Below are 26,089 nucleotides of genomic sequence, written 5' to 3'. Positions count from 1 at the left end.
GCACAAAATTATGTCCTGTCGAACGTGGCAAAGAGACCAACCGCAGTAAGCTTCCCAAATAAGACTGTGAATATTTTGTTTGAAAACAGTAACCGTTCAGTGTACCTCTTTTATAGTCAGCCTAGAATTTTTTTTCTGTCCGTAGGGATTTTCAAGGCGAAAATAGGGACTTTTCGCATGACGTGTAGGTACAGGGTCGAAAATGAGTTGGCGACATTGGCAGTTGGCTACCGGCTTGCCTCCCACGTTTTCGAAGTACATGCAGTTCTTTCTTTTCTATGTACATGGATCTCCGCTTTTAAAGATTATTTGAATAAAAATTTGAGTTGCGACATCCTGAGCTCCAAATACGAGGTTGACTCGGCGGGAGCTAAAAACAGGTCAAAAATAGGACAAATAGGACATACTGTGTAGTATGAGTCCCCGAATAGGAAAGAGTAGTAGTATTCTATAAATATATGAAAAGTGCTAAATATATGAAAAGAGCATGTTCCAAAACGAAAACTGGACGAATATGCATGTCTTGGTGACTTAATGGCACAACCATCATAGGCGTCCTCGAGGGGTTGAGGAGTAGGGCGCAACAGTGACACAGTCTAACTTTGAGAGGGAACTCTTGCCGCCCCTCCACCCCGGAATCTGGAATACAAAGTTTTTATTCATTATATTCTACATCAAATATTGAGTGTATAGGCATCTGTTTTCTGAGGTACAATAACTTTTTACCTACGGCTTCTGGAATATGTAACATTGCTGAAATTTTCTATTCGGAGTAAGTTAATCTATAATCTATTTTGCTGTTTTAGAGTGAAGTTGCGTAAGCCTTTTTTTAAAAACATATGTAATGAAAGCCACCTAACATGAACACAATAACGAAGAATCTCCCTTAAGTATTTGGCAGTTTTCATGAATAGTCACTGAAATGCTTTGGTCTGGTACGTGAAATAAATACGTGCCTGAAACTGGTATATGATCACTGGTTAATGAGTATTATTCCTGGCCTAATCGCTGCAGAAATTACATTCGCGCATCAATATTTTTATCCAGAGACAGGGGTTCTGAGTTGGCCCTGCAGACAATCAAAATATTGCTGTAACATTTTTGTGAAATTTGCAAACAAAACGTCACCGTTGATTTTTATATCTCATGTCTGTTATTTAGATGCTGTTTTTTAAAAAAACATCGCTCTTAAAAACGATACATCTACATTTTTTATGTTTCTACGTATTTTAGAAACTTTCGAAAACTTTTTAAGTAGTATTACAAAAGAATGTAAGTTGTATGATCAGAGAGACTTTAAAACACAAAGGAACAGGAAATAGTCATTAGTTTCTTCACAACCCATGTACATCTACCTACCTTTCGTATCATCTTACATTAGGCGCAGCGATACTTACGCATGCAATCATTAACTATATTCATATATATAAGATTACGAAACTAAATAAAGCGGATCTTGTAAAAAATCATCATTAAAACAATTTATGTCCTTGAATTTAAACATTCTGATACAGAATTAAGGGAAAGAAACTCCGGTAATTTAGTCCCTAGAAGTGTTTCTTTGCTGAATGATGGTTGCCCCGGCCTTCAAGAACAATCGCTCGACATATATACACACGAATGCCATTAGAGCTGCCTGCTTTGGATATTTCCATGCACTGTTGTCTTATGGCTATATCTTATTGGGTAACAAGCCCTTGAAAAAAATTCTTCGCTCGAAAGAGAGCGAAGTGGTGTGCATCCAAGACGCTCGTGTAGGAATCTGTTCGAAAACACCAAGTTTTTATGATGACATCTCAGTATATCTTCTCTCTTGCACGTTTCATTAACACAACTCACTCTCCCTTCAAAACCAACAGCGAATATCGCAGCCACAAAACAAGGTCAAAAGAAGACTTAAATAGTAACCAGTCAAACTTCACCCTTCTACAGAAAAGCGTAAACTATTCGGACATCAAAGTTCACAGTACTCTACCTAGAAGCATCAAAAGTCTTGCTCTTGATACGGCAAAATTTAAGAGTAAATTGAAGGAGTAGCTGATACAAAATTAATTCTATTCGGTTAGTGATTATTTTTGTGGAAGTGAGCAAGTATTTAGATAGCTTTTTATTGTATAGATGAATGAGCCATTTAATGCGAGCGTAAATGTAAACTATTCATGATACGAATGACTCATAAGGTATACATAAATATTATTATTTCTGTTCATGTATTATGATGCAACATTAGTTGCTACGAGTTTTTTCATGAAACAATATATTGTGCTCTACTGTATAGTAAATATTGTGATAATACTGACTCGTTCCATATCCTAGCAACTGCTTGCTACTGGGACCAATGGAACTTGCAATAAATAAATAAAAAATATGTAAATAAATAACATATGTGGCGACAATGGGTAGATATATGATACACCTCTGCAAGCAGCTTTTGCAAATTTTGGGAAAAATTACTTCATTTCCTCCCAAATTTTAATAGGGAGACGACATGTACTTCAGTTTCACTTGTTTCCAGTAGATGTTGATGACATATTTCTCATTTTTGTGTACCAACTGCTCGGGGTATTTCCAGATGTCAAACTCGGGAACTTCTTTATCAGAATCATCGGATATGTCATTCATGGTATGCACGTTAAATTCTCCAGGGCTGCATCAGCGCATCAAGGATTCCATGCGATGGAGGGTGGATGCATGTATTCTCACTAACGGAGGACATTTTAAACATTTCCTGTAACAAAGTGAAGCAATGGAATCTTTGCAATGCATGAACTTGAATCTAAGATGAAGGGTTGTTGAAACAGCCTGAAGGCGCAATTTTCTAAGTTGTCGAACCCTATTGCTGGTTCTTTCTTTATTTCGTTTTCAAAGTGAACAGTCTTTATTTCTAGGTTTCATATTTTCGACTGCGTCCTGAACGCAGCTCACTAACGGGACCACTTTCCTTACTGTAACATAAGTGTCCCCACAATTTTCGTTTGTTAATTTTTCAAATCAAATGGTCATAGCAATTCCCCAATTTCTTTGACACACTAACTCGCTGCTATAAACCATTGCGGGAGCTTTAAGTATAAGAAGTAATCGTTCTAACGTATACAAACACGAATTCCATCGTATGCGAATATCAACTATCTTTTTTAATCTGGACTACTTTCAGTCCCATCTCTGTCTCTCTCTTTTCTGCAAATCGCAATGCATTGACTTTCCTAATGGGTTTGAAAATATCTTGGGCCTTACTTCTCATTTCAGTGGAGTGTTTTGCATCATCAATGAATTTAGTTGGGTAAAATAAGGATAATCTTTTTTTCGGCAAACATGTCCTGGTTGACCTTCATAACAATGCTGTAATTATCTGTGATTGTACCCAACTTTTTCAGTTGAAATACTGCACTCGGGGAAAATATCTTTATGTTCTTCAGTGATGCACGGCGATGTGTAGTGTTCTGTCAATTCATAAACATCTAACGTTCTTCTGGACAGTGGAGACTTGTCTAGTAAGTGAATAGTAATACCCACTATGTTTTATTTTGTAGTTTTAAGATAACCATGTGCTGAAACGTCTCATTCCTTTCTCCAAATTAAATCCGAGTACGCCTATGTCTGTAACCCAAAAATTTCCATCACTTCAAATAAAATACTACGAAAATTCGACAGACATGTATAAATTTTTCTGCCAACTAGTCGACAGTTTCGTTTACTGATATCTCTGTTTACTGACCTGATACAAACACCGTGGACCCATAACGAAATACCGTAATGTCATAAAATATGTCGCACAAGCACACGGACGTAAGTGACAATCGACAATGAAAAGCATTTATACGCAGTGATCGTAGCGCTTGATTCAGTTGAGAATATTTGAAGTAACTAGTACTGTAAACTTCGTATTTTACTTACCTACTACTTCAAGCGTACAAAAGTCACGAAGATAGCAATAAAAGCAGCACTGCACGAATTACGAGACTCGACGTGTCAACATCTAAGCATCCACGAATGAAATCAACGATCCACATCGTTGAGAGTCATCTACGTTTAACCTCGACATTTATGGACGAAACCTCGGTGTTTTCGAAACATCGCTGTACCGGTTGCATCCATATCTGCAAGGCATTTATTATTTTTCTGTGTGCAACGCGACCCGTTCGGGCGGTGAAGTGTACCATATATCAGTCAAGTTTGCAGTGACAGGAAAAATGTTAGCAGGCTCTCCAAATTTTCGGAAAAACTTCTGATTGTTGTAAGTATTCTACTATCCCAGAACATAGGAAATATTCCGTAAATTTACGGATCTGTCTTCATCGGAATATAAAGTTCCGAAGCAATAGTCACGAGTACGAAATAAAAAAATACCATGAATGTTCCGTCCAATTTCATTCTTTCCATAGTTTTCGAAAAATTTTAAAAAGGTAATATACAAGTAGTTTTTAACCATTTAATTAAAAAATAATAATATAGTGTCAAAATCACATTTTCTATTTTTGATGGGTTCCGATATCGAGAAGACTGTTTACACATATAGCGAGAACGCACTTAACTCTTTACACAATACATTTCAGGAGAAAGGTGGCTTATGTTTTGCGATCTGTCAAAGACGTATAAACCACAGTACACTTTTCAAAAAATTAGAATATTATGATGTAACAGGAAATGCCGCAAAATGGTAGAAAATCCTATCTCTGACAGGAAATAAAATGTGTCACTAGGCAACATCTCTGTGTTAAGCTACAAATCACACCCCCCCCCCCCCCCAACTGGGAACAAATTATGTCGTGTCCCACAAGCTTCCATCTTCTTTACTATTTACTTTGTATATTAATGATCTGTATATTAATGAACTTTCATCAGTAACACAACTATAAAAAATGGCAAGTTGGTTGATTGGTTGGTTGGTTGATGGGGGAGGGGACCAAGCAGCGAGGTCATCGGTCCCATTGGATTAGGGAAGGATGGGGAAGGAAGTCGGCCATATCCTTTCAAAGGAACCATCCTGGCATTTGCCTGAAGCGATACAGGAAAATTACGGGAAAGCTAAATCGTGATGGCCGAATGTGGGTTTGAACCGACGTCCTTCCGAACGAGAGTCCAGTGTACTAACCACTGCGCCACCACGCTCGGTAGATGCCAAGTTGTTTTGTTTGGATATTATACAAACATTGTAAAAAAGCAAATTAAGTGTAGTTTTAGTAACATCAATCAATGAAATTTTCATGGACATTAGTAAATCGTTCTTAGCCAGTTCCTTGACACTAAGCTTTGAGATGGCACACTACATGCAGTTGAGAACTTCTAAGAGGGTCCCTTCCAATTACATGTCTAAGGTATGACGACAAGCAGATAGAAGAAGCTGACAGCGTTGATACGTGGGATTACAATTCAAAGTAATAAATTCTATTGGACGGAGCATACCACACAACTGCTTTAGCGCCGAACATATCTTTGTTTGCAATACAGATATTGTCAGGCAGACGATTTAAAAATAGAAAAGTTAGCTTACCGTAAAATGAGTTGAACCCGATCAAAACCGGCAGTTTTTTTTTTTTTAATTTCGGCCATTTACTGTTGTGATAGCGGAATAAAAATTCAGTATGTTAATTTCACAACCTTGATGATGATATATTCATGTATTACGTTATTTTTAGTTTATAAATGCAGTCATTATTTTAAGTTAATTGTTGACCGGTTTCGCCTCAGTTGGGAGAATCTGATCACCATCGTACACTCATGCTCATCAATTAAAGATAATTGCAGAAAGTGGTGCCACACAACGAGGCACTACACAAAACCGGCGCTAATAGCATAGGCACATAGGGAACGCACACGACACAGATCTGTACGTCCATGGTATTCGTGATAAGTTGAGAAAACTGTCCCGAAACACGCGTGCTACAAAACGCCACTGTTTCCTGCGCATGCACCCCGACATGAAAATGGGATATGATCACCATTCACACGTTCACGGGCCGCACAACGGGTTGGCACACTCTGGATCAGGTGGTCGAGCAGCTGCTGGGGTATAGCTTCCCATTCTTGCACCAGTGCCTGTCAGAGCTCCTGAAGTGTCCTAGGGGCGTGAAGACGTGCAACGATACGTCGACAGAGCATCCCAGACGTGCTCGATGGGGTTTAAGTCTGGAGAACAGGCACGCCACTCAATTCGCCTGATATCTTCTGTTTCAAGGTACTCCTCCGCGATGGCAGCTCGGTGGGGCCGTGCGTTATCATCCATCAGGAGGAAGGTGGGGCCCACTCCACCCCTGAAAAGGCGGACTTACTGGTGCAAAATGACGTCCCGATACACCTGACCTGTTGCAGTTCGTCTGTCAAAGACGTGAAGTGGTGTACGTGCACCAATCATAATCCCACCTCACACCATCAAACCACGACCTCCATACAGGTCCCTTTCAAGGACATAAAGGGGTTGCTATCTGGTTCCTGGTTCACGCCAGATGAAAACCCGGCGAGAATCACTGTTCAGACTATACCTGGGCTCGTCCGTGTACATGACCTGGGACCACTGTTCCAATGACCATGTACTGTGTTCTTGACACCAGGCTTTACGAGCTCTCCTCTGACCAGGGGTCAGTGGAATGCACCTTGCAGGTCTCCGGGTGAATAAACAATGTCTGTTCAGTGGTCTGTACAACTGTTCCGGTGGCTGCAGTAAGGTCCCGAGCAAGGCTACCTGCAGTACTCCGTGGCCGTCTGCGGGCACTGATGGTGAGATACCGGTTTTCTTGCGGTGTTTCACACTGTGGACGTCCCGGACTGTAGCGCCTGGACGCGTTTCCTGTCTGCTGGAATCGTTGCCATAATCTTGAGATCACACTTTGTGGCACACGGAGGTCCCTGCTACGACCTGCTGTGTTTGACCAGCCTCCAGTCGGCCTAGTTATCTACCCCTCATAACGTCATTAACATGTGTTCTCTGAGCCATTTTCAACACACAGTCACCATTAGCACGTCTGAAAACGTCTGCACACTTGCTCGCTGCACCGTACTCCGACATGCACCAACATACTGCTACGAATGTGGACTGCTGCCAGCGCCACCGTGCGACGACCGCAGGTCAAATGCACCGCATGGTCATACCCCGAGGTGATTTAAACCCGCAAAGCGCCCACCATAGCGTTGTTTCACCATGTATCAGCATTATCCTTAATTTATGGCTTATTTTGTATGCAGGGACGGAATCAGACTTCCAGTGGAGTGAATCCGATCACTATTTTGATTTTTTAAGATATATTGCTGTATTTGCAACAAAATTTTACGATATCTAGAATAAACAAATTTTACAAGCACATTTGAGATTTTTCCTATAAAAACACTTGCATTCACGAAATTTGACAAACAACTATTTTTAGTTGTTGTATGTTATAACCAATGCGAAAAGTATTTACTCAATGTCATAATCATCTATCCGTTCAAAAATAAATTTATCTCGCCTTCTATGTTCTGGAACAACTTCTTTAATAACTTGGGATCTTTCTACCTCAGTTGCATCATCCATTTCTCGAAAGACAAAATAAACATTACCATGAAGAACATACTTTCTCAAAAATGTTATTCATATGGGTCATAAGAGTTGCTTTCAATTTTACCAATAAAATCCTGAACCTTTTTTTCATAGGAAATTTTACTATGGTGAAATCATTTTCTTTAAATTCATGCCAGTCTTCATCCTTCTCCTTGTCCATTTCGTCATTTTCATTTGACTCGTGCTGTTCTGGATCACTGTTAGATGTTTCGGATAGGGACTGCCTGCTTGCATCCCCGCCACCATCATTTTCATTGAAGTCGCTGACAACAATTCCTTTTCCTGGAGTTAATGCTAAACTCTTTGCTTGGTGCGGCTTTATTTTTGTTTCATTAGAGCGAACCTATTTCAATTGTATTTTGAAGGCTGCTACCCAAGAAACTTCTGATGAGCTGGTGCCATCTGCATTGTTATTGGTTGCTTGTGGAACCTGTGAAATGACTATCGGGATGGAAAGGAAAAATTCCTGCTTTTCTGAACCCGGATATTACATTTGATTTGGACATAATAGCTATATTTTCAAAGTTTTTTTTCAACAACCTAGGAAATTCGGATTTTGGCATCACTCTATTCTTCCTTTTCCAATCATCTAGCGCATTCCTCCAAGCAAGTTTTAAAGGTCTAAAAAAGGCTACATCAAGTGGCTAACACAAATTAGTAGAATTAGGTTGTAGAATCACAAATTTAATATCTTGTTCCTGCCACAGATTAATCTCGTTATATGACAGATGACTCGAGAGATTGGCACCTATAATCACTTATGGTCCCTCTAATTGCCGGGCATAAGGCAAGACAATTTCAACAAACCATGATTCAAACATCGTTAGATCAAACCAATCACTTTGATTCCTATTATAACCTGCACCAGTTATGCCCTCTTGAGTCCAAATACCGTATAGGTGTTTTGCCCTATCGTGGAAGGACTGAGCCGTTGCCAGCAGCTGCCATCATCACACTGATATTTAAAAGTGACAGACGTCCCGATTTGGCCGGGACAGTTCCGGTTTTTGGATTCCTGTCCCTCTTCTATTTTGAAATAAGACACACTCACGCAAATCGAAGTGGGCTCTTCCTATTGGGTGTTTTGCATGGATGCCAGAACACTAGACTATTACTGCATTTTTTTTCCTTATTAACCGGCGACGGAAACAGAGGGGTGTTATAAGTTTGAAGTGTGTTTATGTGCGTATGTCAGTGGCATCATAACTTACAAACAACAGGTCCGATTTCAATGCAGTTTTTTTTTTTTTTTTTTTTTTTTTTTTTTTTTTTTTTGATAGCTGGTTTAATCATAATGGTTCTTGGCTATGTTACACGATAGTTTGTACAGTAGTTCAAGTTTCACCAGCTAAATTTTAAGTAAGAATTTTTACGCTATATTATGCTGTACAATACCATTCATAAAAGCGATATCAAGTTACATAGTGCCAGATTGTAGACCTTAACACATTGCCTGCCAACTACGAGTTATGTCGCACGAACGAGATGCCCATTGGCGCCAACTGCGAGTTAACTTGTAGGAAAGGAGTTTCTGCATAAAGCTAAATACAAAAACATTCATAGCAAATACGTGTGATTTACATGTTGTGGGCGAAAGGAACAGTATAGTAAGTCATCTGGACGTGGTGAAACATAATTTTTATTTTCCCACTTGGAATAAAGGAAGAGAAAAGTGCACCCAAAATTTCATATAAACATTGTAGACAAAAAAATGTATACTGTGTGTCGCTAATCGAAACAAACGTTTGTTAATATTTCTTAAAGCGGAGGCTTCCGAATTTTTTTACCTGGCCTGGTTATTTTTTGCCTTCCCTTTCTGAACCACAGATTTTTTTTTTTTTTTTTTTTTTTTTTACTGTACAGTACGAGGGGCGTTTGGAAAATCCGTGCAAAGTCCTAGAGATGTCACCACTGGCGCGTATCGAGGTCATGTTTTGTTAGTAGCATCTTTGGAAAGAACGCATACCAAGTTTCAGCCATATTGGTCAATTTCTTTGTGTTTGGAATTAGTGTGAATCAAGTAAGTCGAGTAATTGTCAAAAAATGGACGAAAAAGTATTTTGTGTGGTGATTAAACATTACTTTATGAAAGGGAAAACGCCTCAGAAGACTAAAGAGAACCTTGATGAACATTATGGTGACTATGCACCTTCGATTAGAACAGTTTATAAGGGGTTTCAAAATTTTCGGAGTGGCCATATGGGTACAAGTGACGCTGAACGTTCTGGACGCCCTGTGGAGGTTATGACTCCAGAAATCATTGATAAAATCCATGATATGGTGATGGATGACAAAAGAGTTAAGGTGCGTGATATTGCTAGTGCTGTGGGCCCCTCGAATGAACGGGTACATAATATTTTTCATAAACATTTGGACATGAGAAAGCTATCCGCAAGATGGGTTCCGCGATTGCTAACACTTGACCAAAAATGGAATGGTGTGAAGTGTTGCAAGGATGGTTTGCAGCTGTTCGGGAGGAATCCGCAAGACTTCAAATGTCGTTTCGTCACTGTGAATGAAACATGGATAGATTACTATACTCCTTAGACCAAAGAACTATCTAAACAATGGGTTACCAAGGGAGAATGTGCACCAAAAAAGGCGAAGACTATTCCTTCAGCCGGAAAGGTTATGGCGACTGTATTTTGGGATTTGCAAGGGATAATACTCATCGACTATATGGAAAAGGGTAAAACTATTACAGATGCATATTATTCATCGTTACTGGAGCGTTTGAAAACCGAGCTGCAAGAAAAACGCTGGCGATTGGACCGCAAAAAAGTCCTTTTCAATCACAACAATGCACCAGCACACATCAGTAGTAGTGGTCGCAAAATTAATGGAACAACTCGTTTCACATTCCCTCTATTCTCCAGACTTGCCTCCCTGACTACTATTTGTTCCCCAGTTTGAAGAAACGGCTGGCAGGACAAAGATTTTATTCAAATGAGGATGTGATTGCAGCAACTAATAGCTATTTTGCAAACTTAGACAATTCCTATTATTCGGAAGGGATCAACAAATTAGAACAGCGTTGGACGAAGTGTGTAAGTCTAGAAGGAGACTATCTCGAAAAATAAAAAAGGTTTACCCCAAACACGTAAGTAGTTTTTATTTTTGCACGAATTTTTCAAACGTCCCTCGTAGAACATTCGAAAAGTGCTACCGCCCCCACGGCTAGTTCTTCACCTGCCTTTCCACTGTGATGCCAACACTTGCGAGAATAAAGGAGATACACTACTGAAGAGCGTGAGTTCTGCGCAAGGAAACGTTGTCAGCCCTACTGCATTGCCCCTTCTCTCTCTCACACAGCCAGTGCAGGTGAACTTCTTAAAAATAGTGATTTGGAATTACAGACTTATTTTCATATACAGTACTGGTAAGAAGCATATAATATGAAATTAAATTCAAGTTATTGTAACAACACTTCGCCACGCAGGTATAGTGCAAAAATTGTTAGATCTAATCACATTGGCAACAATGAGAAAATGAGCACAGCTGACACGATTAATGCCGCCAAGACCCCAACAGCATTAAGAGGAGGCAAAAAGCTTAAATTCTTGTGTGGCTGATAATACTGCAAATTACAACAGTTTCTAAAGTCCACACAGTATACAATGTATTTCAAGCGTCAACTTTTAACAATAAAATGATAATTGCACTTTCATAGTTTTATTACCTTAGCTGTTCTCTATTAGTGATAAGTATGTAGCTGTTCATTTCTAATTATGAACTCCAACTTCGGTTCAAAAGACGTTATCTTTATCATTAGGACTGGTTCGACTTCGAATCGATCTATGTAGGCCTACTAACTTCTTCGGGAACACCAATGTTGAAAACCCTGATTCACACTTATGGATCGAATCTAGAAACATTAGAAATTTCATCGCTTGTTCTGCTCAAGTGGGATCTCTTGACGACAAGATGTCCAAAAATCTGTCACACGACAGCACAGTTAACGAGTCAGCATTTGAATCTGGCAAATTACAGGATTCTAAATTTACTTAAAATAGGTTCCTTACCCGTGTTCGGTTGCTGTTGATTGAAGGAAAATATTGTTTCGGATGAGTAGTGTCCACTGTCCAGTCCCAGCAAATGCTCCTTGAGTTGCTGTATCGTGCGGAAATGAACCTATATTGTACTCTCTTTGAAATTCTCTTAGCTTTGTGAAAAAAATGGTTCAAATGGCTCTGAGCACTATGGGACTCAACTGCGGAGGTCATTAGTCCCCTAGAACTTAGAATTAGTTAAACCTAACTAACCTAAGGACATCACAAACATCCATGCCCGAGGCAGGATTCGAACCTGCGACCGTAGCGGTCTTGCGGTTCCAGACTGCAGCGCCTTTAACCGCACGGCCACTTCGGCCGGCTTAGCTTTGTGAGCCTCAGTGTTAGGAGAAACGCAGTGGTATCTTAACGGCACGCAATTTCATTATTTACTAGAATGAGTACATCTTCAATGTAACATACAAGTGTCATATGATTTCCTCTAGAATTTTTTAATGAACTTACTATTACTAAAATGTGATTATCTAATAACGTACGCAATTGTAAACTGTCAGTTATGACAAGGAGATATTTGTGCGACCCGGTATTTTATTTTCGTGTCCCGGTGCCGAGTCGCGACCCTTCAGTTGGTTAACGCTGTCTTAAAGCATTCTTCCACGTAAGGACTTTGTGTTTCTTCACAAATTGGACAAAAAAACCACGAGATAACTGGCAAAAAAGCGATTAACGGCAGGGTCATTTAATAAGTACACAGGCGTACACAACTCATCTGCAAAATGTACTTCCTTCTTCTGCTCGATTTCTTTAAGGTGTAAGACCATGTTATTGCACATCCGAGCTGAACTTTACACTCTTTACGCCAACTACGAGATAATTCGCAAGCTCTACAATAATTATTTTTTAAAAAATTTGGAGACATATGGACTAAACTGAGATGACGAATCAAACTGCATGAATCGTTTAACATGGATTCTGTGAGCAATTCACTCATTTTGGCCGTGGCTGTCAAAGTGTTAAAAAGATCTAATTAAACTCTTCGAGGATGTGTGTTTATCTTATATGACTGACCAACGATGATAATTTCTGTCTTTTGAGGCTGCTCGTTTCAGCACTTAGAAAAGCAGAAAAAAACAGGAAATCATAAGCATGTGTATTCAAAACATGGTTCAAATGGCTCTGAGCACTATGGGACTTAACATCTATGGTCATCAGTCCCCCAGAACTTAGAACTACTTAAACCTAACTATCCTAAGGACAGCACACAACACCCAGTCATCACGAGGCAGAGAAAATCCCTGACCCCGCTGGGAATCGAACCCGGGAACCCGGGCGCGGGAATGTGTATTCCCCAGAACGATTGTTTTACATAATAAATAAATAAAAAGGCAGTCTGATAGACCCCTACATAGTAATTGTGTTCCTGTAGACATTCATAGATAGTAGATAGGTTAAATCAAATTTAAGCAAACGAACCCTCATACACTGTCATTTATTTGCTTTTAACACAGGTATCCATTCATAATAAAAAGAGGGAGAACAGACCACGATGTCCGCTGCACGAATGTTTCTCATCGAGGGAATTACGACAGAGTATCACTTGAAAACGGCCAAACATAAATCATTAGATACCAGTGGCACACATTCGAGAAGTTTGACAGACTTCTTTCGGCAAGTTGTTCCAAGCGAACGTACACTAGCTGCAGCGGAAGGCACATGGGCTTTCCATTTAGTCCAAGAGAACCACAGCTTTCGTTCAAGTGACTGTACGCCTAAACTCATCCAGAAGCGCTTCGAGTCTAAGTGGCCGTTCAAAATGCGAAACTATTGTTGTTATCGTGCTTGCTCCACACTATGTGATGAATTGCGGCCAGCAATGTGCAAAGTGAGCTGCATTACTATTCTTTCTGAGGCATCTAATAATGGAAACATAAAGCTCTTCCCTGTATTTGTTCGATATTTCTTGCCTCTCGAAGGTATATGAGTGAAAATTCTTCAGCTGAAAGAACAGCCTGGTGAAACAGCAGATATTGTTGGAAACTATCTATGTCATAGCCGGCCGAAGTGGCCGCGCGGTTCTGGCGCTGCAGTCTGGAACCGCGGGACCGCTACGGTCGCAGGTTCGAATCCTGCCTCGGGCATGGATGTGTGTGATGTCCTTAGGTTAGTTAGGTTTAACTAGTTCTAAGTTCTAGGGGACTAATGACCTCAGCAGTTGAGTCTCATAGTGCTCAGAGCCATTATCTATGTCATACAATCACAAAAAATAATTTGAATGATAAGCTTGTAGCATTCTGCAGGGACAATGCCAACAAACTTTGGTGGACAGTCTCGAAGAGGGACAAACAATATTTTCCACAAATTAAAGGGCAGGTTTGGTTGTGACACCATCGGTGTAGGATGAGCAGCACACTTAGTGCAGAGTGCTATAAAGACAGCTGCAGATTGTTTACCAGTCATGTCATTCACAATTATTATTACTTCGATATATATTCTGTGCATGTAGGAAGCCAAAAAGAATTTTGTACGCTTTTAGACGCACAATCCAAACAACTACTTGGATACAGCAGTACCAAATGTTTGGCCTTGATGCCAGCCATTGAGAGAGTTTTACGGCTCTATGGACCACTAAAATATTTTTGAGTGAAGAAAAATGACCACGAACAATACTACGGAATGTTTTTGGAAAACCCGTGCTCTGAAGTCCTCCTTATGTTTTTACATAAATAAGCGTCAACGTTTCATGAAGCAGTATTGAAGATAGGAGGACAGCATGTTACATATGCAGAGGTTGCAGAAGCACTTTATCATTTCAAAGTGAATCTGACAGAAAAACGAAAAACCAGATTCGTGCCTCTCGTTATAAGAAGTGCGTTAAGCAAACTTGACTCTGAGGGCGACATAAAAGCTACTAAGTTCACTAAAACCATGTTGTTGTTGTTGTGGTCTTCAGTCCTGAGACTGGTTTGATGCAGCTCTCCATGCTACTGTATCCTGTGCAAGCTTCTTCATCTCCCAGTACCTACTGCAACCTACATCCTTCTGAATCTGCTTAGTGTATTCATCTCTTGGTCTCCTCTACGATTTTTACCCTTCACGCTGCTCTCCAATGCTAAATTGGTGATCCCTTGATGCCTCAGGACATGTCCTACCAACCGATCCCTTCTTCTAGTCAAGTTGTGCCACAAACTTCTCTTCTCCCAATCCTATTCAATACCTCCTCATTAATTACATGATCTACCCACCTTATCTTCAGCATTCTTCTGTAGCACCACATTTCGAAAGCTTCTATTCTCTTCTTGTCCAAACTGGTTATCGTCCATGTTTCACTTCCATACATGGCTACACTCCATACAAATACTTTCAGAAACGACTTCCTGACACTTAAATCTATACTCGATGTTAACAAATTTCTCTTCTTCAGAAACGATTTCCTTGCCATTGCCAGTCTACATTTTATATCCTCTCTACTTCGACCATCATCAGTTATTTTACTCCCTAAATAGCAAAACTCCTTTACTACTTTAAGTGTCTCATTTCCTAATCTAATCCCCTCAGCATCACCCGATTTAATTTGACTACATTCCATTATCCTCGTTTTGCTTTTGTTGATGTTCATCTTATATCCTCCTTTCAAGACACTGTCCATTCCGTTCAACTGCTCTTCCAAGTCCTTTGCTGTCTCTGACAGAATTACAATGTCATCGGCGAACCTCAAAGTTTTTACTTCTTCTTCATGAATTTTAATACCTACTCCGAATTTTTATTTTGTTTCCTTTACTGCTTGCTCAATATACAGATTGAATAACATCGGGGATAGGCTACAAGCCTGTCTCACTCCTTTCCCAACCACTGCTTCCCTTTCATCGATCTCATTTTTGAGACGTTTGTATTCCTTTTTGCCTCCTTCATTTACTGCATTTTTATATTTTCTCCTTTCATCAATTAAATTCAATATTTCTTCTGTTACCCAAGGATTTCTATTAGCCGTCGTCTTTTTACCTACTTGATCCTCTGCTGCCTTCACTACTTCCTCCCTCAGAGCTACCCATTCTTCTTCTACTGTATTTCTTTCCCCCATTCCTCTCAATTGTTCCCTTATGCTCTCCCTGAAACTCTCTACAACCTCTGGTTTTTTCAGTTTATCCAGGTCCCATCTCCTTAAATTCCCACCTTTTTGCAGTTTCTTCAGTTTTAATCTGCAGTTCATAACCAATAGATTGTGGTCAGAATCCACATCTGCCCCTGGAAATGTCTTACAATTTAAAACCTGGTTCCTAAATCTCTGTCTTACCATTATATAATCTATCTGATACCTTTTAGTATCTCCAGGATTCTTCCAGGTACACAACCTTCTTTTATGATTCTTGAACCAAGTGTTAGCTATGATTAAGTTATGCTCTGTGCAAAATTCTACAAGGCGGCTTCCTCTTTCATTTATTCCCCCCCCCCCCCCAACCCATATTCACTTACTATGTTTCCTTCTCTCCCTTTTCCTACTGACGAATTCCAGTCACCCATGACTATTAAATTTTCGCCTCCCTTCACTACCTGAATAATTTCTTTTATCTCGTCATACATTTCATCAATTTCTTCATCATCTGCAGAGCTAGTTGGCATATAAACTTGTTCTACTGTAGTAGGCGTGGGCTCTGTGTCTATCTTGGCCACAATAATGCGTTCACTATGCTGTTTGTAGTAGCTAACCCGCACTCCTATTTTTTTATTCATTATTAAACCTACTCCTGCATTACCCCTATTTGATTTTGTATTTATAACCCTGTAATCACCTGACCAAAAGTCTTGTTCCTCCTGTCACCGAACTTCACTAATTCCCACTATATCTAACTTTCCATTTCCCTTTTTAAATTTTCTAACCTACCTGCCCGATTAAGGGATCTGACATTCCACGCTTCGATCCGTAGAACGCCAGTTTTCTTTCTCCTGATAACGACGTCCTCTTGAGTAGTCCCCGCTCGGAGATCCGAATGGGGGCTATTTTACCTCCGGAATATTTTACCCAAGAGGACGCCATCATCATTTAATCATACAGTAAAGGTGCATATGTGAATTTTATGATAGCAGTGCACAATACGTTGGGCAATGGACGGATCATTTTAATGCTCTTTTGGACTTCAAATTGGTTCTTTTAAACAACGTACCTACTTGGGCTGAGGTCCAAAAATGCCATGAATCTCTCATAACCATATTGCCAAACTGTAACATCGATGACAATGAATTATTTCAAGAGTGTTTTTAATATGCAGCAATTTGTCACCCCTTATAAAATAGACAAAGAGAACGTAGAAAAAAACTGATATGCGTTGGCTTCGGATGTTTCAGCACTTTACATCGAAACAAATTCCTTATGAGAATATTTCAAGGATTGTGGAATTTGCGTAGTGTCTTCCAGGTACAAATGCAACAGTCGAGCGTGCCTTTTCTTTGATGAGTAAGATATGGACATCTGAGAAAACTCAAATGAAAATAGAGACTTTGAAATCAATTCTGACGGTTAAAGTTAATCTGAAATACAGTTGTTCAAATTTATATGATTTTCTTAACTTATAAGAAAGCAAACATTTGTTAAATAAAATTCATTCATCACAGAAATATGTGGGCATGCGCAAATGACTTTTTAAAAGTTGTTTATAGTTATCTAGTTTTATTGTTTTTGTGGTCTTCAGTCCTGAGACTGGTTTTATTCAGCTCTCCACGCTACTATATCCTGTGCAAGATTCTTCATCTCCCAGTACCTACTACAGCCTACATCCTTCTGAATCTGCTTAATGTATTCATCTCTTGGTCTCCTTCTACGATTTTTACCCTCGACGCTGCCCTCCAATGCTAAATTGGTGATACCTCGATGTCTCAGAACATGTCCTACCAACCGATCCCTTCTTCTAGTCAAGTTGTGCCACAAAGCTCCTCTTCTCCCCAATTCTATTCAATACTTCCTCATTAGTTATGTGATCTACCCATCTAATCTTCAGCATTCTTCTGTAGCACCACATTTCGAAAGCTTCTATTCTCTTCTTGTCCAAACTATTTATCGTCCACGTTTCATTTCCATACATGGCTACACTCCATACAAATACTTTCAGAAACAACTTCCTAACACTTAAATCAATACTCGATGTTAGCAAATATCTCTTCTTCAGAAACGCTTTCCTTCCCATTGCCAGTCTACATTTTATATCCTCTCTACTTCGACCATCATCAGTTATTTTGCTCCCCAAATAGCAAAACTCATCTACTACTGTAATTGTCTCATTTCCTAACCTAATTCCCTCGGCATCACCCGACTTAATTCGACTACATTCCATTATCCTCGTTTTGCTTTTGTTGATGTTCATCTTATACCCTCCTTTCAAGACACTGTCCATTCCGTTCAACTGCTCTTCCAAGTCCTTTGCTGTCTCTGATAGAATTACAATGTCATCGGCAAACCTCAAAGTTTTTATTTCTTCTCCATGGATTTTAATACCTACTCCGAACTTTTCTGTTGTTTCCCTTATTGCTTGCTCAATATACAGATTGAATAACATCGGGGATAGGCTACAAACCTGTCTCACTCCCTTCCCTTTCATACCGCTCAACTCTTATAACTGCCATCTGCTTTCTGTACAAATTGTAAGTAGCCTTTCGCTCCCTGTATTTTACCCCTGCCACCTTCAGAATTTGAAAGAGAGTATTCCAGTCAACATTGTCAAAAGCTTTCACTAAGTCTACAAAATCTAGAAACGTAGGTTTGCCTTTCCTTAATCTTTCTTCTAAGATAAGTCGTAGGGTCAGTATTGCCTCACATGTTCCAACATTTCTACGGAATCCAAACTGATCTTCCCCGAGGTCGGCTTCTATCAGTTTTTCCACTCGTCTGTAAAGAATTCGCGTTAGTATTTTGCAGCTGTGACTTATTAAACTGATAGTTCGGTAATTTTCATATCAGTCAACACCTGCTTTCTTTGGGATTGGAATTATTATATTCTTCTTTAAGTCTGAGGGTATTTCGCCTGTCTCATACATTTTGCTCACCAGATGGTAGAGTTTTGTCAGGACTGGCTCTCCCATGGCTGTCAGTAGTTCTAATGGAATGTTGTCTACTCCGGGGGCCTTGTTTCGACTCAGGTCTTTCAGTGCCCTGTCAAACTCTTCAAGCAGTATCATATCTCCCATTTCATCATCTACATCCTCTTCCATTTCCATAATATTGTCCTCGAGTACATCGCCCTTGTATAGACCCTCTATATACTCCTTCCACCTTTCTGCTTTCCCTTCTTTGCCTAGAACTGGGTTTCCATCAAAGCTCTTGATATTCATGCAAGTGGTTCTCCTTTCTCCAAAGGTCTCTTTAATTTGCCTGTAGGCAGTATCTATCTTACCCCTAGTGAGACAAGCCTCTACATCCTTACATTCATCCTCTAGCCATCCCTGCTTAGCCATTTTGCACTTCCTGTCGATCTTATTTTTGAGACGTTTGTATTCCTTTTTGCCTGCTTCATTTACTGCATTTTTACATTTTCTCCTTTCATCAATTAAATTCAATATTTCTTCTGTTACCCAAGGATTTCTACTAGCCCTCGTCTTTTTACCTACTAGATCCTCTGCTGCCTTCACTACTTCATCACTCAAAGCTACCCATTCTTCTTCTACTGTATTTACTTACCCCATTCCTGTCAATTGTTCCCTTATGCTCTTCCTGAAACTCTGTACAACCTCTGGTTCTTTCAGTTTATCCAGGTCCCATTTCCTTAAATTCCCACCTTTTTGCAGTTTCTTCAGTTTTAATCTACAGTTCATAACCAATAGATCGTGGTCAGAGTCCTCATCTGCCCCTGGAAATGTCTTACAATTTAAAACCTGGTTCCTAAATCTCTGTCTTACCATTATATAATCTATCTGAAACCTGTCAGTATCTCCAGGGTTCTTCCATGTATACAACCTTCTTTCATGGTTCTTAAACCAAGTGTTAGCTATGATTAAGTTATGCTCTGTGCAAAATTCTACCAGGCGGCTTCCTCTTTCATTTCTTAGCCCCAATCCATATTCGTCTACTACGTTTCCTTGTCTCCCTTTTCCTACTCTTGAATTCCAGTCACCCACGACAAGTTTTCGTCTCCCTTCACTACCTGAATAATTTCTTTTATCTCATCATACATTTCATCAATTCCTTCGTCATCTGCATAGCTAGTTGGCATATAAACTTGTACTACTGTAGTAGGCGTGGGCTTCGTGTCTATCTTGGCCACAATAATGCGTTCACTACACTGTTTGTAGTAGCTTACCCGTACTCCTATTTTTTTATTCATTAGTAAACCTACTCCTGCATTACCCCTATTTGATTTTGTGTTTATAACCCTGTATTCACCTGACCAAAAGTCTTGTTCCTCCTGCCATCGGACGTCACTAATTACCACTATATCTAACTTTAACCTATCCATTTCCCTTTTTAAATTTTCTAACCTGCCTGCCCGATTAAGGGATCTGAAATTCCACGCTCCGATCCGTAGAACGCCAGTTTTCTTTCCCTGATAACAACGTTCTCTTGAGTAGTCGCCGCCCGGAGATCCGAATGGGGGACTATTTTACCTCCGGAATAGTTTACCCAAGAGGACGCAAACGGACTGATTTGCATCCCGATATGCATTAACATCGTTATGAAAGTCCCTCCCACGTTCGGCTAAAGACGGTGAAGCTATGTGTGTGTGTGTGTGTGTGTGTGTGTGTGTGTGTGTGTGTGTGTGTGTGCGTGTGTGTGTGTGTGCGTGTAAAAATCTCAACTTCCGCCACAAATGTACTTTGTTCACCTTTCTGACGCGACTGCTTTCCGCGTGGTTTAATATTTCGTGTGTCTCCATAAAACAAAACGAAACAAAAGACGTGAATTGCCTTTGCTCTGCAGGCAGCTCGTGGTTACCAGGGAAGCGCCGTGACATCAAACGCTCGCCGGTTCGAAAATATAACAAAGCTCGCCGCTACACAAGCAATTACCTGGAAGCGAATTTTCCACACCAGATCGCGAGCTGCGGTATAAGCGAGACGACCCGGACAACACTAGCGATTGATCATACATCGTTTGTACTCTCTGCGTCTACACAGTAAACTTACTGAGAGCTATCCGGTTATTTGATATACTTATGATGTACGATTTGATTTGACACTGACACTCATTCTCAAATGTTTAATGCATCCTAGGTAAAAAGTACTTGAAAATGGGACGTAATGTATGAAACACATTGCGCCCCATACTAAACAAATTTAATCGTGGCCAAAATTAGTGCCGGATTATCACCAGGCCAGTAGGCGCCTGGGTAGGGCTCCATGCTTTTTCGTGGAACCATAAACTATCAGTTCATAAGTCACGGTTATAAAATACTAACATCAATCATCTACAGAAAAATGCCAACATGGGGAACATCATTTTGGGCTCAGGAGGCATGTAGGAACTCGCGAAGCACTACTGATTCTGAAGTTTTCACGCTGCAGCAGAGTGTGCACTGATATGAAACTTCGTGGCAGATTAAAACTGTGTGCCGGACCGAGACTGCTGTCTGCAGGAGAGCTTCTGTGATAGGAGACGAGGTACTGGCGGAATTAAAGCTGTGAGGACGGGCCGCCAGTCGTGCTTGGGTGGCTCAGATGGTAGAGCACTTGCCCGAGAAAGACGAAAGTCCCCAGTTCGAGTCTCGCTACAGCACACAGTTTTGATCTGCCACGAAGTTTCAGTACTGATACTGTTTAACTGATTGACTGATCTGTTTTAAAACGTATGCCGAAGAGAGGCAAACGCAGATTATAGCATTTTTGGGTCCTAAAAAAAGCTTTTGACAATGTTTAATGAAACATTCTCTTTGGAATCCTGAAGTTATTAGGGAAAACACACAGAACGACAAATTATCTGCAACTCGTACAGAAACTAGACTGCAGGAGTCTAAGAACGTTCAAGGGAGACAGTACTTGATAAGGAATGAGACAAAGTTGTAGCCCATCCCACATGTCGTTCAATCTGCGATGTGAGAAAAGTGCAATGAATACGGAGGAGACATTTGATACTAAGATTTAAATTCGCGGACGAAAAATTAAAACTTTACGGTCTGTCGAAGACATTGTAATGCTGTCAGAGACGTCAAAGAACTAAGCGGAATGGACGGTGAACATCAAAAAAAGTAAAATAACCGTTATAGAGTACAGTTGAATTAAATCAGATAACCCCGCCCGGTTAGCCGTACCGTCTAACGTACTGCTTTCCGTGCGGCAAGGCGTGTCGGCCCCGCCACGAATCCGCCCGGAGGATTAGTGTCTAGGTCCGGTATGCCGGCCAGTCTGTGGATGGTTTTTAGGCGGTTTTCCAACTGCCTCGGGGAATGCGGGCTGGTTCCCCTTATTCTGCCACAGTTACACTATGTCGGCGATTGTTGCGCAAACACTTTCTCCACGTACGCGTACACCATAATTACTCTACCACGCAAACATTGGGGTTACACTCGTCTGGTGTGGGACGTTCCTGTGGGTTTCCACTGGGGGCAGAACCGCACAATAACCCTGGGTTCGGTGTGGGGCGGCGGTAGGGTGAGTGGGCTGCTGTAGCCTGTTGTGAGATTGTGAACCACTGAGGACTAAGGCGGGAACGAAGCCTCTCCGTCGTTTCTAGGTCTCCAGTTCCATATAATACAAATCAGATATTGCTGGGACAATTAAATTAGTAAATGAGACGCTGAAAGTAGTAGCCTATTTTCTAGTTGCCCATTTTCCTATTTGGAGAGCAATGTAACCGACGAAGTCTTAAGAGGATATACACTGCAGACTGGCGATAATAAGAAAAGTTTTCCTGAAAAAGAGAAATATTGTATGTTAACATCGAATATAAATTTAATTGTTAGGAAGTCTTTTCAAATATTATTTTGTCTGGAATTTACGATGGCGGAAAGTAGACGACAAAGAGTGCAGACAGGATGACAGTACAAGGCTGTGGATTGGGATGCTACGTAACAACGCTGGTTTAGAGCGGTAGATCGAATACCTACTGCAGAGGTACTGAATCCAACTGGCTAGAAAAGAGTTTCATTGCACAACTTAATTAAAAAAAGGCACACAGGAGGTGAACAAAAATGTGGAAACACCAAAATAACACAACATATTACTATATCTAATACGGTATACGTATTAATATCTTTGCTCTTCAAAACAGCTTCCATTCCTCTAAAAATGGATAACTACAGTTCCCGTATGGTTTTCAAGGGAACTGTACACACTTATTTCTGCAAAATAGTGGCAAGTTCAGGTAACGATGGCCGAGGTGTATAAGTGATCGCGCACCCTTCTGTCCGAATTAGACCAGAAATGGTCAGTAATGTTGAGCTCTGTTGCCTGTGGTGGCCACGGGAGGTGAGATCGTTCATCCTCGTGCTCATAAAACCATCACTGAAAGATGTGAACTGTGTGAGTGTGCCCTGTCTTCTTTGAACGCACCATCCCCACTGGGGAACAATACTTTACCATGGAATGAAATGTATCAGCCAAAATGGCCACAAATCCTTGGCATTAATGTGACCTTGCAGAGTAACTGTGGGCGTACGGAATACCACGATAAGGCTGTCCAAATCATCACAAAACCCCTCCAAGTTTCACTCTTGGGACGTACACTCGGCCAGAAGTTCGAAACAGTGTGAAGCGTAACTCATCCGTGCAACTGACTTTCTTTCATTGCTCCACGGTTCAGGTTTTCCTGTTACGGGTGTTTGCGTAATTGATGAGTGGTTTTGGAATTCCAGCTTATCATACAATTCTCTATTTTTGGGGCTCCCTTCGTGCTTTTTGGTGCTGACACGTTCGCGAGTGCGGATTCGGGTTTGCAGTGACTTTCGCAGCTGTCGCCCTCTTATTTTTTTATCACAATCCTGTTCAGTTACTGTCTCTCACAATCACTCTACATCTACATCTATTCTCCGCAAGTCACCTGACGGTGTGTGGCGGAGGGTACCTTGAGTACCTCTATCGGTTCTCCCTTCTATTCCAGTCTCGTATTGTTCGCGGAGAGAAAGATTGTCGGTATGCCTCTGCGTGGGCTCTAATCTCTCTGATTTTTTCCTCATGGTCTTTTCGCGAGATATACGTAGCAGGGAGCAATGTAGCAGGGAGCAATATACTGCTTGACTCCTCGGTGAAGGTATGTTCTCTAAACTTCAGCCGGCCGGAGTGGCCGTGTGGTTCTAGGCGCTGCAGTCTGGAGCCCAGCGACCGCTACGGTCGCAGGTTCGAATCCTGTCTCGGGCATGAACAGTGTGATGTTCTTAGGTTAGTTAGGTTTAATTAGTTCTAAGTTCTAGGCGACTGATGACCTCAGAAGTTAAGTCCCATAGTGCTCAGAGCCATTTGAACCATTGTTTTCTAAACTTCAAAAATGCCCGTACCGAGCTACTGAGCGTCTCTCTTGCAGAGTCTTCCACTGGAGTCTATCAGCTCTGTAACGCTTTCGCAATTACTAAATGATCCTGTAACGAAGCGCGCTGCTCTCCGTTGGATCTTCTCTCTCTCTCTTCTATCAACCGTATCTGGTACGTATCTCACACTGCTGAGCAGTATTCAAGCAGTGGGCGAACAAGTGTACTGTAACCTACTTCCTTTGTTTTCGGACTGCATTTCCTTAGGATTCTTCCAATGAATCTCAGCCTGGCATCTGCATTACCGACGATTAATTTTATATGGTCATTCCATTTTAAATCACTCCTATTGCCTACTCTCAGATAATTTATGGAATTAACTGCTTCCGGTTGCTGACCTGCAATATTGTAGCTAAATGATAAAGGTTCTTTCTTTCTATGTATTCGCAGCACATTAGACTTGTCTATATTGAGATTCAATTGCCATTCCCTGCACCATGCGTCAATTCGTTGTAGATCCTCCTGCATTTCAGTACAACTTTCCTTTGTTACAACCTCTCGATATACTACAGCATCATCCGCAAAAAGCCTCAGTGAACTTCCGATGTTATCCACGAGGTCACACTTTCCTCGGCGTTGAGAGGTGGTGATGCTTTTCCGCTTTCCCTGTATGCGCTGTAAATCTTCGATGGGGTGTCCCTTGAAACACCAAACACCTCGGCTCTCTGGCTATAGAAGCACCCACCATACGAACGCCAAAAATTTTCCCATGTTCGACTTCACTTATCTCCGACACAATGCACGCTCAACTGCACAGAACACTAATCTGACCATGACTGACGCTTGTAAGGTATTTGGGACATTTCGCAGGAGCCGTTTGTGGTCATATACAACAGCGCAACCTGCAGGTTTTGGTGTCATCTGCATTTGTGCTAAAGCATACATTTCTCGCGGTATTCCTACATTTTTGAATATGTGGACACACACTAAGGCGTCAAGGAATAGTTAATTTAGTAATGGAAAAAAGTGAGAGAAAAGAGGGGGGGATAAAAACTGTAGGGGACGAAGCAGTTAGACTTGTACAAGACAGATTAGCATGATAGCAACGTCAGACCAGTCTTCGGACTGACGACGACGACTACGACAGCATGAACGGATGTAAATGGTATCAAGCAATACTTACAAGAAGGAACAGTGCAACAGTCATCGAACTTTCTTAAATGTTTTATTAGTTTTTAACATTAGAATGTGAATTGTTATCTGACTGCAACAAGAAGGGAAATTAAAGGACTGGATGCGATAAATCTGCAATATATATATATATATATATATATATATATATATATATATATATATATATATATATATATTGTGCGAACAAAAATATATGTATCACTGCAGTATCAATGCAGAATAAACTCTGCTTCCTAGGACAGAGAAAGATGAATCTTCTAGAAATATAAAGCAGATATTGGTGAAGTGAGTGGGACCCATTCCACACAGGATTAACTCGAAGTCCGGGCATTATTGTAACATACCGCATATGTAGACGGTTTGAAAGAGCGCTGGTCTCTGTGGCTAACCACATTTTTTTCTCAGTTTATCGCTCAGGGGTGGTAGTTCTCCCAACCAACCATCTAATAGTTGACTTAAGTTTCACCAGATGCCTCGAGAATCACAGTGCAGTGCTTTTGTCGGTTATTTACGACACGAGCTGATATTCCATGCATCGTTGGTGTTGTTCGTGGAAATGTGCATTTCTCTCTGTTGGTCTTCTTTTTACGGCTATTTTTGGTAGTAACTGTTTATATTTGTGTGTTGACCTTCCATAAATTTACATGTAATGTTACTTTTCATTCGAATATAATTTTCTATACTTCACAGAGGGATTTCCGTGTGGTTAGTGGCGCTAACCACCGCCCTTCTCTGTCTAGTACGTCTCGCCAAAAAAGAATACAAGAGGAAAAATATTACCGAATATTCTTTGATAAAATTCCTTCTAGTGACAATAGCGTTGACAGTGATTAAAGTAATGACAATGACTCAATATTCACTTTCCTTGAGAGAGGTAAAAAAGTTTGTTGGCTCCAAAATTAGTATCAGTGATACAAAAATAATTTATCACCTCAGATTAAGGCACACAAGCCCTACATAGACGAAAGTATTGACCG

At 40.6% G+C, this 26,089-nt stretch overlaps 1 protein-coding gene across 3 annotated transcripts in view; it reads right to left on the bottom strand.

Moving 5' to 3' along the window:
- Nucleotides 1-26,089, bottom strand: part of LOC126262734 (voltage-dependent calcium channel subunit alpha-2/delta-3-like) — a 374,776-nt gene that overhangs the window by 257,706 nt on the left and 90,981 nt on the right. The gene's annotated exons all lie outside the window — the stretch shown is intronic.

This window comes from Schistocerca nitens, chromosome 6 (assembly GCF_023898315.1).
Source record: "Schistocerca nitens isolate TAMUIC-IGC-003100 chromosome 6, iqSchNite1.1, whole genome shotgun sequence".
NCBI classification, from domain to species: Eukaryota; Metazoa; Arthropoda; class Insecta; order Orthoptera; family Acrididae; genus Schistocerca; species Schistocerca nitens.
This window is presented reverse-complemented; position numbering and strand designations above follow the sequence as displayed.